The 14,173-nt window shown below is 48.7% G+C and overlaps 1 protein-coding gene across 7 annotated transcripts in view; it reads right to left on the bottom strand.

Annotated features, from left to right (window-relative positions):
- The window catches only part of lhfpl2b (LHFPL tetraspan subfamily member 2b), a 272,180-nt gene that overhangs the window by 92,628 nt on the left and 165,379 nt on the right, over nucleotides 1-14,173 (bottom strand). For 5 of the 7 annotated variants that reach the window (XM_072516001.1, XM_072515998.1, XM_072516000.1 and 2 more), the window contains one exon: nucleotides 3,608-3,719. The gene's annotated coding sequence lies outside the window, so the exon portion shown is untranslated. Of the gene's footprint in view, nucleotides 1-3,607; nucleotides 3,723-14,173 lie in introns of all 7 variants that reach the window. The other 2 variants (XM_072515999.1, XM_072516002.1) reach the window with 1 other exon arrangement.

Below are 14,173 nucleotides of genomic sequence, written 5' to 3'. Positions count from 1 at the left end.
TTTGACCCCGGTCCCCAGGCCCCTGCCCTGGATCGAGGTCGCAGCTCAAACAGGTTGCCAATTGGACAACCCGCCAACCATAAAGGCAGATGGGCCACCAAAAATCCCAGTCAACTGCTGTTTAATTAATTTCAATTGACTTCTTGATTGTCAGCGGGCGCACTTTGAACTTGCGCCTGCACGCCCACCAGCCGAAATATCACAGGACGGTGTGATGCGGTCGAGACGTGCGCCTAACGCGATGTTATGTGCTTCTAGGTGGGATGCTTCCTGAGTACAAAATGGTTTCCAGCTAGACTCACTGCAAAGTGATAAGGTGAATAAGCCTCTTGCTGATTTTTTCTCTACCACCCCAAGAATGCAGAAACCTATTCAAGCGGCTGAGGTCAAAGGATCTTGCAGTGCAGAAGGAGGGAATTCAGCCCATCGCACTGGCGTTGGCTATTGAAAGCTGGTCTGATCATTTGTCAAGGCCTTAAAAAATGTATTTTTCCAATATTCATCCAATTCCTTTTGAAAGTTACTACCAAATTTTCTTTCACCACATTTTCAGGCAGTGCATTCCAGATGAAAGCACAGGCATTTATATAATTTGAAATTTAGGTTGGGTGTGCTGTCAAAAGAAGAATCTCATTATAAATTCACCTCAAAACGATTAAACAATACTGTTACTATATTAACGATGGAATCTCATGCATCCAACAAACATATAGCAATGGGATTAGTTCTTTGCTAAAAAGCTATTACATTATGTCAATTATAGCTTCTGGAAACTTTCCAGCTTGTTTCATTACTCTATATCAGAGTAATTTGATATAAATTAATACACTTGCAATTAATCATTCGTTTGAAGAAAAAGCATTAAGAGTGTAACAATAAATCGTTTCAGCCACTGAATTGTGTTACTATGGGAACAGGAAAGCGGGAAATTCCCATCTCCTGATCTTAGCGATGTAGCATGGCAAGACTATGGCATGAGCCACAGTGAAACACAATTCTTGTCACTTGGAGTTTGTGGAAACATTTCTGAATGGACAGCACTTGAATAATACAGAATGTCATTCAACACAGCGAGAGGAAAGCAGTTTTAAAAATAACTTGCCATAACACCCTACAGCACTAACTCACCAAAAGGCCTTGGGCCACATTCAATAGCCAACGCCAGTGCAATGGGCTGAAGTTTCTCGTTATCAATGCGTTTTTATGAAAAGGCGGCCTGGTGACAGAGAGGAAGATTGACCGGATGGATGTGTAGCGTAAAGAAATGTTTGCAGGTTTGAGTGCTGTGAATAAGTTGCATTTCGATATTAAATCATGAAGCTAGATGTCATCTGGTCTGTGGGTTTTGACTTCTTGCTGTTCCCCAATTGGTGATTTAAAACAAAATTGTTCCTGGGATGTGGTCGTTGCTGGCTGGGCCGGCATTTATTGCCCATTCCTGAGGGCATTTAAGAGTCTGGAGTCACATGTAGGCCAGACCAGGTAAGGATGGCAGATTTCCTTCCCTAAAGGGCATTAGTGAATCAGATGGGTTTTCACGACAATTGACAATGTGTTCATGGTCATCTTTAGACTTTTAATTCCTGAATTATATTAAATTCAAATTTCACCATCTATCATGGTGGGATTCGAACCCAAGTCCCCAGAGCATGACTCTGGGTCTCTGGATTACTACTCCAGCGATAGTACCACTACGCAACTGCCTCCCTTGCGAACCTTGATAATGAATGCTGCTGGGCTACTGGACTGTGAAAGGTATCACAGCGGAGCCTGATCCCAATGTTCACATACAGATTCATCCAGCTGGGGTTTTACAAATGGTGGTCAGGAACAGGAAACTAGCCACTATACTTCTTCCTTACCCAGGGACAATAAAGCCTCATGCAGGTCTATTAGCATCCTGGCTGATAACAACTAACCCACAGTAGGCTGGGATCAAGTCTGTGAACTTTCCAGTTTCTACGGCTCTGAAACTGTGAATCAGAAGTCCCTGGAATCTGTTTTTCACTGGTGGAATTACGCGGAATTCCTGTCAACGTTTGGAATATGACATGGACCTTTTCAGAATTGGCGGGGTGGCAGCATTTAAATGCACAGGGTGGACAATCTGTGCGCATATGCGATGAGTGCTGCTCCAACAGCAGATTGGAGGCCAAGGAAGGAGGGAAGTTTTTTTAAATAACAGCAAAATGGACTATTATTTAAATGGTAAAGAATTGCAGCATGCTGCTATGCAGAGGAACCTGGGTGTCCTTGTCCATGAATCGCAAAACGTTGGCTGGCAGGTGCAGCAAGTAATTAAGTAGGCAAATGGAATTTTATCCTTCATTGCTAGAGGGATGGAGTTTAAAAGCAGGAAGGTTATGTTGCAGCTGTATAGGGTGCTGGTGAGGCCACACCTGGAGTACTGTTTTGGTCTCCTTACTTGAGAAAGCATGTACTAGCACTGGAAAATGTGCAGAGGAGATTCACTAGGTTGATTCCGGAGTTGAGAGGATTAGCTTATGAGGAGAGACTAAGTAGACTGGGACTATACCCATGGAACCATATGGGTGGCACGGTGGCACAGTGGTTAGCACTGCTGCTTCACAGCTCCAGGGACCGGGGTTCAATTCCGGCCTGGGGTGACTGGCTGTGTGGAGTTTGCACTTTCTCCCGATGCCTTCGTGGGTTTCCTCCAGGTGCCGTCCGGTTTCCTCCCACAGTCCAAAGATGTGCAGGTTAGATGGATTGGCCATGCTAAATTGCCATTAGTGTCCAAAACGTAAAGTGGGGTTACTGGGATAGGCTGGAGGTGTGGGCTTGGGTAAGGTGCTCTTCCCAACGGCCAGTGCAGACTTGATGGGCTGAATGGCCTCCATCTGCACTATTAATTCTATGATTCTATACTCATTGGAATTCAGAAGAATGAGGGGGGATCTTATGGAAACATATACAATTATGAAGGGAATAGATAAGATAGAAGCAGGGAGGTTGTACTGGCGAGTGAAACTAGAACTAGGGGGCATAGCCTCAAAATAAGGGGGAGCAGATTTCGGACTGAGTTGAGGAGGAAATTCTTTATCCAAAGGGTCGTGAATCTATAGAATTCCCTGCCCAGTGAAGCAGTTGAGCCTACCTCGTTAAATGTTTTTAAGATAAAGGTAGATAGATTTTTGAACAGTAAAGGAATAAAAAGTTATGGTGAGCGGGTGGGTAAGTGGAGCTGAATCCACAAAAGGATCTGCCATGATTTTATTGAATGGTGGTTCCTATGTCCTGATCGATGCACACAAGATTATGAGGGGCACAGGGTGGATATGGAGCAGCTGTTCCCCTTTGTTGAAGGATCGGTTACGAGGGGACACAAGTTCAAAGAGAGGGGCTGGAGGTTTAGGGGGGTTTTGTGGAATTCTTTCCGTGTCTGCGTGGGTCTCACCCCCATAATCCAAAGATGTGCGGGTAGGTGGATTAATCATGCTAAATTGACCCTTAATTGGAAAAAAGAATTGGGTACTCTCAATTTTTTTAAAAGGCCAATAAATTATTTGACCATTCCTTTTAAAACTCTGAGAAACTTAACATAATTTGAATTTAAGTACTTATATGGAAAAAAAAATAATCATACCTCAAGAATGCAGCACCGTACAGGGGATTACGGTCCACTGTGCCACTAGGCAGTCAGCTGCCATCAGAATCCACCGATCCAATCACCAGCTCAATTGATGTGATGCTCAAACCTGCTTAGAAATAAACAAACACACAAAATCAGAAAGCTGTTCTGATAAAAGGTCATTGGCCTGAAACATTGGGCTGGATTGAATGCAGCTTGTTACGGCGGGAAACATGGCGGCCGGGCCACTTAACCTTGGGCGAGAACCCGCTTCAGTCTTCCGGTAATGGCAAACCCCCCCCCCAACCCCCACCCCCGCTGCCTTGTTAGTGGCCTGGCTGCCTTGCGCCCTTGGAAGGCTGCCCAGGAAATCCTGTCAGTTTCCCCAGCAGCCTTCTGGGGGTTTGGCCCCTCAGAGTCAGGCACTCTATGACCGATCATTGGGCAGAGGAAAATGGTCTCTGACAGCCAAACCCCCATCCACACCATCCTGCCTTCAACCCACCCCCTCCAATCCTCCTTTGCCTACAACGGACCACCCCCCCCCCCCTCCCCCCACCCTGTATGTCCCATCCCAAATTAATTCATCTTTGGTTTAGGGTCACATGATGATTCCGGGCCTCTTTTGGGTGCATTGCCGGCAGAAGTCACCATTCTCTCTGGCTTTATGATTAAGTGCCTGAAGGGCATTTGACTCTTTGGGCCTCTCCCACCAAACTGACGGGGGTTTCTGCGACCAGTGGGTGAGATGCCGAAGACCCCCCCCCCCCCACCCCACTTCGGCCCAACAACATCCCGGACTTTAATTACGATTCTCTCTCCACTGCCGCTGCCTGACCTCCTGAGCTTTTTGAGCCTTTTCTGTTTTTGCTTGTGAGGTCTTTATACTCGCTGTGCAAAATTCAATGATGCCTTTGCCCTCTGACCTGCCTGATCTAGTTAACGGTTACCCCTGATCCAGTGACAGACCTTTCCTCACTACAAAATGATGTCCAGCAAAGAAGATTTTGAACCATGAAGCACGTTGACCGTTACAACGCGGGTCTCTGCAGATATTCACAGTTGTCCTGAACTATAGGAACAAGATTCTTTTGCATGAGTTACTGCACAGTTGTTTACACCAGACATTTTTTAAAAATGTGGCTGTAAGACTTGTGCGTCAACCACATTCCCAATTAAAGAAACAGTTAAGTCATTGTTATATGAATCAAGCTGTTTCACCTAACCTTACGCAACGCAATTCAGATGTCACGAGTCTATACTTTACAGTATGCCTTCCACATTTCCAGCACATTGAGCAAGAACATATAATTAGTTCTATTTTGATTCAGAAAACGTTTGATTTTTATCTTCTGCAAAGTCATTTTCTAATTTTCTTTTTGAAATCCTGACTCCCGGGTTAGCACAGGAAAGGGGGGGTGGGGGTGCGGAAAGAAGAAACAATATGAACTGGGGGAGAAAGCGTGGTTTATTGCCGTGGAATTTTGTGATAATCAGTGGTTGAGGAATAGATAGTAACAATGACAGATTGCTGAGCTTTAAAACAATTCGACCCACATTAAGCATTCTCCAGACGGATAAACATTTACAATCCATGTAACAATTCAAAGACATTCGATGCCATCGTAACACTTAGAAGTAATTTAACATAACTCTGTGCATATTTATTCGAAGAACACAGAACCTTTGTCACACTGATTAGAAATTCCTAGAATGCAAAGTTATGTTGGTGGTCATGAGATCTCTCGAGAACAATAAAAAACGAAAGTAATGTCCCATGTAACATGTTCCACTTCGGGGGCAATCAGGAAATTGCATTCAAAATGTGCTTCAAATTGGGTTCTGTTAAGTTCCATTTATACAATCACAAATGTAAAATTCTTCAAGAACCAGCACAATTGTGCAGACTTAATGGAACATTGTAATTTTTAGTCTTCTTATTGAGTAAAAGGTTTTTTCATCAAAAGTAAGCATTATCAATGAGGATCTCCAGTCCTCTACCCAGGAGTAATCCAATTTTAGATCACCAAAAATTACTTCAAAAGAACTATCCTGAGCCACTGAATAGTTTCATTGGGAGACTCTAGTTAGTAAATTAACTATTTTTGGATGTGAATAAATGTTTACATTAAGCCTACGAGGACTTGGGCACCTAAGAAGCTGGAGGTCTTCCTGGTCCTGCGCAATCAGTGAAACGTTACATCTTCGACCTGAAGCCATGGCCAGTTTTGTGATTGGAGCCAGCTTCACTGAATTCAATCTCAAACCAACCTAAAAGATCACAGTAAACATGAATGTCGGTGGTTCAGGCCATAACTCACCAATGTTTTAAAAAAGCAGACTTCCAGTGCCGGTCATGGAGTGAGTGGTCACACACAGAGCAGTTCCGGCTCGAAGGCATCGGTTTGGGCACTTTCTACCGGTTAGTGGGGTTGCTCTGGCAGGAAAGTGGTGCAGTAGGTGTACAGAGAGAAGTTCTCCTCAAGATTGGCATGTCTACTGGCTATCACACCCGGCAAAAACAGTCAAAGACCTGGCTAAGGAATTGGATGGGACTGATGTGGCACAGCAACAATTACGAGAATGGCGAAGGGGGAAGGGTCATCGTCAGTGGGAAAGGCCCAGATGGAACAGTTGATGGCCTTCATCAAAGCCGAATTTTGCCAGCAACGGGAGGAGATGCATGGCGACTGGTTGAATGCCATTGAGGGAGCAGGAGCACCTCTGCGAGGATCGATGGACCGGGTAAAGAAGTGCCTTGAGGCAGAAGCAGCGACAATGAGTTGAGGTGGAGAAGGTGGAGTCCGACTGGAGGCGGAGATGGGGAAGCTGGGGGACCTCTATGCAAGTTGCAGAGAGTGAAGGTCGAGGAGCAGGAGAACAGGTCCAGACTGCAGAACCTGAGAGTTGTGGGTCTGCCAGAGGGTGTGGGAGGAACGGATGTCACAAAATATGTGTTGAGGATGCTGGCCAGGTTGATGGAGAAGGGGGTGCTGGACAGTGCCCCAGAGGTGGATAGTGCCTACAGGTCTCTAAGGCAGAAGCCAAGAGCAGAGTAGCCGCCAGGCGGTGATTGTGCAGTTGCACAAGTTTGTGGAAAAGGAGAAGATCCTGCGGTGGGCCAGGGCAAAGCGAGACTGTGAATGGGAGGGGAATCGTGTCCGAATATACCAGGACATTGATGCGGAGCTGGCGAAGAGGCGTGTTGGATTCAACACGTGGATTCATGGTGGTGTTGTACCGAAGGAAGATTCGGTTTGGGGTGCTGTACCCGGCGAAACTGTGGGTCACATTTGAAGGCCGAGAGAATTAGTTAGAAATGCCAGAAGAGGTCAATGACTTTATAAGGGACCATAAACTGGGGGAGAACTAAGAGTTGGTGTGAGATGGAGGAGCTATTGATGCAAAGGTTGGATGTTATGGCTATTGTGTGTTGCCGGAGGGTGTTTTTTCTTTCTTTGCGGAGTTATAAGTTTGTAAGGGGATAACTAACCCCTCCCGTTGTTTTTGTGGTGTTTTTCTTTTTGAATGGGGGGGGTGTGTATGGTGGGGCTCGCTGGGTGGGGTTGGCGGCTGAGGGACATTCAGGTGGGCAAGGGGGCCGTTTGCACTGGCTAAAGAGGGAGGGATGAAGTGGTGTGCAGTGGGGGCCTTCAAACGGGAGCTGCCATGTTGGCAGATAATGCTGGTGTATGACGGTGAGGTGGAGGAGGAGGCTGTGAGAGGTGGACAGGCCGGGGGGGGGAATTGCGACGTGGCAGGGTTGGAGACTGAGCATGGTCATGTGCGAAGACGGAGTCATCTTGGATTGGCCAGGTTTAGGATGGTATAGAGGAGGCGGGGCCGGAAGGGGGTGATGGCGGGCGGTAGCGAGGAGTGGAGGCGTAAGCCTCTGGTAAGAATTGTAAAATGGAATGTCCGGGGGTTAAACAGACCAATTAAGAGGTCTTGGTTTTTTTTTAATTTAGAGTACCCAATTCATTTTTTTTCCAATTAAGGGTTAATTTAGCGTGGTCAATCCACCTAGCTTGCACATCTTTTGGGTTGTGGGGGTGAAACCCACGCAAACACAGGAAGAATGTGCAAACTCCACAAGGACAGTGACCCGGAGCTGGGATCGAACGCGGGACCTCGGCGCTAACCCACTGCGCCACCGTGCTGCCCTGAGGTCTTGGGTTTTTGCACACCTGAGGGGTTTGAAGATGGAGGTGAGGTGATCTTTGTACAGGAGACACACCTCCGGGTGAAGGATTAGGTTAGGCTGAGGAAATTATGTGTGGGACAAGTATTTCACTCGGGGTTTGACTCGAAGTAGAGGGGGGGTGACCATTTTGTTGAACAAAAGGGCGGGGTTTGTGGGGGCCAAGGACGTGCGGGACCCGGGGGCCTAGATATGTGATAGTGAGTGGGGTGCTGGAGGGAACACCGGTGGTGCTGGTCAATGCATTTGCGCCAAATTGAGACAATGTGGGGTTTGTGAAGGGTTTACTGGGAACGATCCTGGACTTATATATTACCAGTTGAGTTTGGGTAAGGGCAGCACGGTGGCGCAGTGGTTAGCACTTCTGCCTCATGGCACCGAGAACTCGGGTTTGACCCTGGCCCCGAGTCACTGTCCGTGTGGAGTTTGCACATTCTCCTCGTGTCTGCGTGGGTCTCACCCCCACAACCCAAAAGATGTGCAGGGTAGGTGAATTGGCCATACTAAATTGCCCCTTAATTGGAAAAAAAGAATTGGGTACATTAAATTAAAAACAAAATTGAAGATGAGTGGAGATTTTAATTGTGTGATGGAACCAAGGGTGGACAGGTCGAGCCCCAAGTCAAGGGGACGGTTGAGGATGACGAAGGAGTTGGGAGGGTTTATGGAACATGTGGGAATGGTTGATCCGTGGATGTTTAAGAACCCGGGGAGGGGGATCTTCTCACGGTGTATAAGGTGTATTCGAGAATTGATTTCTTTGTGATGAGTTGAGCGGTGCTGATGGGAGTCGTGGGGAGGAGTATGCGGGAATTGTGATTTCAGATCACATGCCACATTGGCTGGAGGTGAAGCTTAGCTCGGGGCAGGTGCAGAGGCTGGGCTGAAGGCTGGATTTGAGTCTTTTGGCAGAAGGGGTTTTATGAAAAGCTGAGGTCGGTGATCGGGGATTGCGTGGGACTGAATCAGAACGGGGAGGTGTCGGTGGCCACGTTCTGGGAAGCTTTGAAGGTGGTGGTCCGAGGAGAGATTATCTTGTTTCCAGGCACACAGGGATCGGAGGACGAGGGATGACAGGGATAGGAGGAGGGATGACCATGAATGGTTGGTGGATGAGATAGTCGAGGTGGACAGGAGCTACTTAGAGACCCCCCCACTAAGAGCTGTTGGCAGAGAGGAAGAGTTTGCATGGGCAGTTTGATAGGTTGACGAAGGGAAAGGTGGGTGGGTAGTTAGGGAGGATGCAGCGGGGCGGGGGGGGGGGGGGGGGGGGGATGCAATATGAATATGGAGAGAAGGCCCACCAGCTGAGGAGGCAGGCTGAGTGCGAACAGAGACGGGGGAGGTAGTGTCTGAGCCAGGGAGATAAATTCAGGTGGTATTATGAGAAGCTGTACAGGGCCGAGCCGGCTGGAGAGGAAGGAGATATGGGACGGTTTTTAGATGAGTTGAAGTTTTTACGGTTGGAGAAAGAGGGGAGGCAGTCGTTGGAGGAGCTCCTGGAGCTGAGGGAGGTGGTTGACAGCATTAGGGGACTCAAATCAGGGAAGGCTCCAGGCCGGACGGCTTTCCAGTGGAGTTTTATAAGATATTTGCAACAAAGTTGGCACCGCATCTGTTGGAGATGTTTAGTGAGGCGTTGGAGAAGGGGGAGCTGCCAGAGACACTGACACAGACTTCGATCACACTAATCCCAAAGAAGGGGAACGATTCATGGAGTGTGGGTCATTTAGGCCGATTTCGTTGTTGAGCACAAGACGTGAATGTGCTGGCTACTTTAGTGGAGGGAGGATGGAGGGATGTGTGCCAGGGGTGGTGGTGGACAATCAGATGGGGTTTCTAAAGGGCTGGCAGCTCTCTAGTAACATCAGGAGGCTGTTAAATGTGGTCATGACTCTGTCAGTGGGGCGGTTGCCGGAGGTTGTTGTCTCTATGGATGCAGAGAAGGCTTTTGAAATGGTGGAGTGGAGATATTTGTTTGCGATCTTGGGTATGTTTGGGTTTGGCCTGAAGTTTGTGGCGTAGGTGCACCTGTTGTATGTAGCCCGGTGGCAAGTGTACTAACGAACAAGGTGAGTTCATGGAGTTTTGTACTGCACAGGGGAACTGGACAGGAATGTCTGCTGTCGTCGTTGTTGGTCGTGCTGGCGAATGAGTCCTTGGCGATAGTCCTTAGGGGGTCAGTGGAGTGGCAGGGGATTGTGAGGGAGAGCAGGGAGCACTGGGTGTCGTTGTACGTGGAGGACCTGTTGTTGTTCGTGTCAGACACGCTGGATAGTAAGGATAGGATTATGGAAATATTGGAGAGATTTGGGGCCTTCTCTGGGTATAAGTTAAACGTCGGGAAAAGTGAGGTGTTCCTGGTGAATGCAGCAGGACGGGGAGTCCATTTGGGGTGTTGCCCTTTAAGGTAGCAAGGGAAAGGCTCAAGTATGTTGGGATTCAGGTGGTGAGGGAATGGACTACGATGCACAGGTGGAATTTGATAATGTTGGTGGAGGAGGTTAGGGGTGATTTTAAGAGATGGGATACATTACATCTGACACTGGCAAGGGGGGTGCAGGTGGTAAAGATGAACATGCTGCCTAGGTTTCTGCTTATTTTCCAGACCCTCCTGATCTTTCTCCCTGAGGCCTTCTTCCTGAAATTGGAGACAGTGATTTCAGAGCTTTTCAGGGAAGGTGCCAAGGGTAAAGACGGCCCTATACAGAGGCAGAGGCAGAAAGTGGGGTTGGTGCTCGCTAACCTGCTACACTATTATTGGGCAGTGAATGTGGAGAAGGTGAGGCGATGGTGGGGGCAGGAGGGGACCGAGTAGGTAAAGATGGAGGAGGAGTCCTGTAGGGGTTCCAGTCTGAGGGCGATGGTGACGGCTCCGCTTCCACAATAAGTATTCAGGGAGCCTGCTGGTACAGTAGACGGTCAGGGTGTGGAATCAGCTGCAGAGACACTTTAAGTTGGAGGGGATATCAGTGTTGACACCACTGTGTGAGCACCATAGTTTTAAGCCAGGGGAGATGTATGGGAAGTGGAGGGAGATGGGGGTGGTGAGGGCGAGGGACTTGTACTTGGAAGTGAAGTTTGCAGGTCTGGACGAGTTGCGGGAGAGGTTTGAGTTGCCAAGGGGAAGTGAAGTTAGATATATGCTGATGAGGAACTTTGCCGGAAAGGGGTGGAGGACGTTTCCCAGGTTGCTGGAGTACACCTTATTAGAGCAATGGCTGCACCCAGATGAGTGGGGAGAGGATAGGATTTGGGATGTTTACGGGTGGTTAGGGGAGCAGGGGGGGAGGGTGCATGTGGTGAGGATCAAGAACAAATGGGAGGAGCTGTGGGGGTAAATAGGCTGGGGATTGCAGTGCGAGGCGATGCGGATGATGAATTCAACCTCCTCCTGCGAGGATGAGCTTGATTCACGGTGGTGCACAGGGTACATATGACCCAGGCGAGGATGAATGGGTTATTTCAAGGGGTGGCCGACATGTGCGGGAAGTGTGGGCGGGGGCCGGCGAATCATGTGCACATGTTCTGTGGTTGGGAGGAGCTGGAGAGATTCTGGGAAGTGGTGTTTGGCACGTTATCTGAGATTGTACAGGTGGAGGTCAGGCCGGACACAATGATGGCGATCTTTGGGGTGTCGGAAATGCCGGAGCTGCTGGAAGCGGGGCGATGTTGTGGCTTCACCCCTCTAATTGCCTGGCGAAGGATCATGCTGGATAGAGGTCGGTTACGCCGCCGGGGGTGACGGCCTGGGCTGGGGGGCCTGTATGACTTTCTCCGGTTGGAAAAGATTAAATTTGAGTTGACGGGGTCGGAGGAAGACTTCGAGACACAGTGGGGGATGTTCATGACAATGTTTGAGGAACTGTTCGTCACAGGGGGAGGGGGTAAAAAGTGGGAAAAATTGTACAAACTGTGGACTCTGAATTTGTGAAGTGTGATTTTGTATATGTTGCTGTTTCTATACACATGTTTGAAATAAAATACATTAAAAAAAAACAATCCGACTTTTTACGAAGGCAGGTTTTGAACTTTGTACAAAGGCAGGTTTTGACCTTTCCACTTCTACCGCCACACAGGACAAGGTAGTTTCTAAAACGGGGGTGTGGGAGGGGAAGGTCTCGGAAATTTATAAAGAACTGATGGAGTGGAATGGAACCCAGATAGGGGAGGTGAAGCGCCTGTGGGAAGATGAGCTGGGTAAGGAGATAGAGGCAGGTCTGTGGGAGGATGCTCTGAGCAGAGTCAATACATCCTCAACATGTGCCAGGCTCAGCCTGATACAATTCAAGGTGGTTCAACAGGCACACATGGCGGTGGCCCGGATGAGCAGGTTTTTTGATGGAGAGGACAGGTGTGTGAGGTGCGCAGGGGGGCCCGCAAATCATGTCCACATGTTTTGGGCATGTCCGAAGCTTAGAGGATTCTGGCAGGGATTTGGCGGGGTCATGTTCACGGTGCTAAAAACGAGGGTGACGCCGAGTCAAGAGGTGGCGATCTTTGGAGTGTCGGAAGACCCAGGAGTCGAGGGGGCAAGAGAGGCTGACGTTTTGGCCTTTGCCTCCTTGGTAGCCCGGAGGCGGATTTCATTAGCGTGGAGGGACTCGGAGCCTCCGAAATCGGAGGTATGGGTTAGCGACATGGCTGGGTTTCTCGGGCTTGAGAAAATTAAGTTTGCTCTGATAGGATCAACGTTAGGGTTCGTCCGGAGCTGGCAGCCGTTTATCGACTTCTTCGGGGAAAACTAAACTGTATCTAAGCAGATACAATAAGGGGGGCAGTTAATTTAGTTTAGTTTAGGCGGGATCAGCAAGAGGAGATGGAGGGACTTGGGAATTGTGTATCAGCCATGTTGGCTTGGTATGGTTGTTGGTTGGGGGGGGTGTTATGTACTGAACTATGTTTACATTTGTATTTGTATATTATGTTGTTATACAACCATAAATGCCTTAATAAGGCCGGCGCGGAGAAGAAACCCACTGCGCATGCGCAGGAATCACGGCAGCAGTTCTGGAACACGCTGGCGCTCCTGCACATGCGCCGACTCACGCCGGCCAGCGGAGGCCCTTCGGCACCAATCACTCCAGCGCCGGCCTAGCCCCCGAAGGTGCGGAGGAATCCGCACCTTCCGGGCGGCCCGATGCCGGCGTGGTTCACGCCACTCCTCGGCGCCGGTACGGCCCGCCCGCCGGATACCGGAGAATCCCGCCCAGAGCATCCAATTCTTTTTTTCCAATTAAGGGCCAATTTAGCGTGGCCAATTCACCTACTCTGCACATCTTTGGGTTGTGGGAGTGAGACCCACACAGACACGGGGAGAATGTGCTAACCCCACACGGACAGTGACCCAGGGCCGGGATCGAACCTGGGTCCTCCATGCCGTGAGGCAGCAGTGCTAACCTCTGCGCCACCGTGCCGCCCTTTACCAGCGGAAACAAACGGTAAATTTACCTACAAGGTGTTAACAAAGGTAATCTGGAGAGTCAATACAGAAGCAGTCTGACTATGAGAAATACAGTATGATATATAACTCACTGTAACATGAAATCTTTATTTGTGAAAATGTACTCTAAGCCCAGATTGATTTTTCTTTACGTGCAGTACAAAGTTCCCTCAATGGCTTAACTGTGTGGATCCGAGCTCTACAATCAAGAAAGTGGCAGGTTCAACCTCTAGTCTTTTTTGGTTTTGCTGATCTTACTGAACTCTTCCTAGTGGTTAAAGGCGGGGAGTGACTGAACCATACAGATCACAGCCTTCCACAGTTAAACCTCTGCTGTCCTCAGCTGGGGGCGGGGGGAATTGGCCTTCAGGGCATTGATTTAGGGAAAAAAGTTCCTGATTGCTTTTCAGCAGTTTCTACTGCAAAGGATGTGTGAGTGTGGCTACTGGGTGAGAACAGGACTAGGTATCCGGCACAATTCCAATCTTAGCTGGTTACAAAGAGGGAAGTGATGGAGTTTCCCCTTCCTGCCCAAAATGAGCCTCAGTATGTCCCTCACACCAAGTAGGTGAGAGACACCCAGACAAGTGAGGCCTTGAAACTGCATACAATATGCCTTGGGGCAAAGCATTTAAAGAGGTTGATTGCTGGCAGAAGAGTTTACAGCTGTTGACTGTTTTGGGAGTGTGGTGGTATGTATTAGGGGTAATACGGTACACCATGAATGCTGAGGAGCTATTGGAGGACAGATGCTGGGTCCCGATTGGATCTGCCGCCTACTGGGCTCCACCCAGATAGGCGGGGTATAAGAACCTGGGTTAATCCCCGCAGCTGCATTCTGTGACTGAGCTGCTGGGGAACAAGTCTGCTCAATAAAGCCTCGATTGAAGTTCTTTACGTCTCGCCTCGTGTGTGATCGATGGTGCTACAGGGAGGC

The sequence above is a fragment of the Scyliorhinus torazame genome, chromosome 9 (assembly GCF_047496885.1).
Source record: "Scyliorhinus torazame isolate Kashiwa2021f chromosome 9, sScyTor2.1, whole genome shotgun sequence".
Taxonomy (NCBI): Eukaryota; Metazoa; Chordata; class Chondrichthyes; order Carcharhiniformes; family Scyliorhinidae; genus Scyliorhinus; species Scyliorhinus torazame.
The sequence above is the reverse complement of the archived record's forward strand: the minus strand, read 5'-3'. Positions and strand labels throughout refer to the sequence as shown.